This window comes from Eutrema salsugineum, unplaced genomic scaffold, assembly GCF_000478725.1.
Source record: "Eutrema salsugineum unplaced genomic scaffold, Eutsalg1_0 scaffold_12, whole genome shotgun sequence".
NCBI classification, from domain to species: domain Eukaryota; kingdom Viridiplantae; phylum Streptophyta; class Magnoliopsida; order Brassicales; family Brassicaceae; genus Eutrema; species Eutrema salsugineum.
This window is the reverse complement of record NW_006256895.1, coordinates 5,475,498-5,478,434: the sequence shown is the minus strand read 5'-3', so window position 1 is coordinate 5,478,434 and position 2,937 is coordinate 5,475,498. Positions and strand designations below refer to the sequence as shown.

General features: G+C 39.0%; 1 non-coding gene across 1 annotated transcript; it reads right to left on the bottom strand.

Annotated features, from left to right (window-relative positions):
* Positions 1 to 2,050: 2,050 nt before the first annotated feature.
* Positions 2,051 to 2,157, bottom strand: LOC112089510. The gene has a single exon (XR_002901148.1). It is a non-coding gene; the product is annotated as a small nucleolar RNA R71 (small nucleolar RNA).
* Positions 2,158 to 2,937: the final 780 nt, after the last annotated feature.

Below are 2,937 nucleotides of genomic sequence, written 5' to 3'. Positions count from 1 at the left end.
AATTCCTCCAAGCGGTTTTCACCATTTTTGACCCTTTTCTTCACCGTTTTCTTCTCTGTTCCTCCTCTTAAGCCCCAAATGACTTCCAAAGCACCTGATAAAGACTTCAAAACATGCAAAACTCTTTGGGACCTAATGCAAGCCCTAAATCCTATTTTCATGCCTAAAGACTCAATTTACATAGGAAAACAATTGATGAGGACTCTAAAATGCACTCTAAATGATGTAAAATATAGACATATCATTGATCAAGAGATATCTAGCAGATTTAATCATCTTAAAGCTGTTTCTTATCATTTCTTCATCTCATCTTTACTTCTAATCATGATTAACATCACCTCTTGCAAAGGAAATGGTGTGTTCATCATGATTAGTGAGTAGTCTTCTTTTAAGCTTCTAGGTGTGTAGATTTAGGGTGCTTAGATGTAGATTAATGATTGTTTAAGCTTAGATTCTCTTCTCCTTTCCTTAGTTAGCTGATCCTAATGCTAGATCCTTGCACATAACTTGGGTCTAGAATCTGAGTTTTTTATGCACCAAAAGTGTTTGATGAAATGCTTGAATGATAGCTAACTAAGGGTTTATGCATTAATGCCATGATGATATTTGTTAATTGCATAAGTGACATATTATTGTTGATTCTTAATGCTTACTAGTTCATATTTCACAAATGGGAATTTGGTTTGAAATGGATTAGTATAGAGATTAATACCTTCATGAGAGGATTAATCTAGCTTTAAACTCTAAGTTGATTGGATTAGAGATCATGTGATTGCTTGCTATGTCTTTCTGTTAAAGATTCAGTCTTTCTTTGTTAGAGATTGTTTTTTCACTTATTAGGCTTAGAACATTATGCTTGTTGATTGCTTGGTTATCTCTAATGGTTGTTAGACTTGATTAAGTGATTTGCAAAGGGATTTCTGTCATGATAGTGGATTAATCTGATCATGAAGCCTAGACTAAAGAGTTGCAAGTGTTGCATTGTTCTTTTGCATCATTAGTTTGCATTGAAAGCACCGTAATCAATGACCACACCTAGAAGCTTATCTTTCATCATTTGCTTAAGTACCATCATCTTGCTTTGTTTAGTTCATTTGTCATTGCTTTACTTGTTTCTTGTTTTATATGCTTTCTTGTTTCTTGTCACCAAAAAACATTTCTTGTCTCACTTGACTTAAGAACTTGTCACATAAAGCAGTGCCTAACTACCACAGATATGGATTGATACCCTTTGTATTGCAAGTGAAATAAGGGATTGATAACCCATCTAAGACCTAAAAATCTTACTTATCAATTGGCGCCGTTGCCATATTGTGTGGGGATTGTTAGCATTAGATTCTGATATAGTTTTTAAGATCAAGTTTCTTTTGTTTTACTGATCACCTAAAAATCTTACTTATCAATTGGCGCCGTTGCCATATTTTGTTCTGGCTTTGCTTTCAGGTTTATGATCACAAGAAGCCAAGCCAGAAGACAAAGAGAACGAGCTGTTCACTTGGAGAGGTTAGGAATGAATCACCAAGTTGGGAATGAGCATCAGGCTCTAGAAGCTGATAACGGTCAAAGAGCTGGTAATGGGATTGGAATTCAAGTTCAACACGCTCAGGATAACCAGAACCAAGACCGACCTCAAGTTAACCAGCCACAACCCTTCCCCAACCCATCCATACGTCATCAGCCACCACAAGTCTTTGTTGGTGAGAATGACCGAGCTTATGCACACCAGTATGGAGCAGGAATCAGGCCACCTCCTGTCCAAAACAACAACTTTGAGGTGAAGGCCTCTTTGATCAATATGGTTCAGAATCAGAAGTTCCATGGCTTACCTATGGAGGATCCCTTGTAGCATCTAGATCAGTTAGACAGAGTTTGTGATCTCACTAAGATCAATGGGGTATCTGAACACAGCTTCAAACTGAGATTGTTCCCATTCAGCCTTGGAGATAAGGCACATCAGTGGGAAAAGAACCTCCCAAGAGGATCCATCCACACATGGGAACAGTGCAAGATTGCCTTTCTATCCAAGTTCGTCTCAAGCTCAAGGACTGCAAAGCTAAGGAACCAGATTTCCAGCTTCACTCAACATTCTAATGAAACCTTTGGAGAAGCTTTAGACAGGTTTAGAAGTTACACAAATCAGTGTCCACATCATGGCTTTTCAGAAGCCTCTCTCCTTAGCACTTTATATAGAGGAGCTGTCCCCAAGATCAGGAATCAGTTGGACACAGCATCAAATGGGAATTTCTTGGCAAAGGAAATCAATGCAGCTATGGAACTTATTGAGAACTTAGCCATGAGCCAAGACACCTATGGGGAAGATTATGATAAAAGCTATAGAGGAGAAGATTCTGGTAGAGAATAAGGGCTGGAAGAGAAGATCAAAGTGCTGAATATCAAGCTTGACAAAGCCCTAGCTGCCACTCAAAAGCCTATAAACTATGTGAGTGAGGAGAAGAGGTGTTTCACAAATACCAATGAAGAGGGTCTCACTCAAGAGGAGTTGCACTTCATTGGAAATCAAAACAAGTTCAATGGTTACAACAACTTCAATAAACACCAGAACTTGTCCTATAGGAGAAACAATGTGGCCAACCCCCAAGACCAAATATACCCTCCTCAAAGCTTTGTTCACCAGAATCAATACCAATGTAACTCCAAAGATCAACAGGGTTTTCAGCAACCAGCAGATCAGAATCAAGGGAATAGCTTCACAAAACAAGTCAGCCTACAGCCAAAGGCTCCTCCTCCTGGTTTTGGCCCACCACCTGTTCAACAAAGTCCTGATTTCAATGTTGTTCTCCAACAGCTCTTACTAGGACAACAAAAGATGGTATCCGACCTGGAGATACTAGGTGCTGAACTAAAGTCTATCAAAAAGAACAAGGGCATCTGCATTTCAGAACCTCAAAGCTCTCTTCCTGGTAAAGCTGTTCAAAC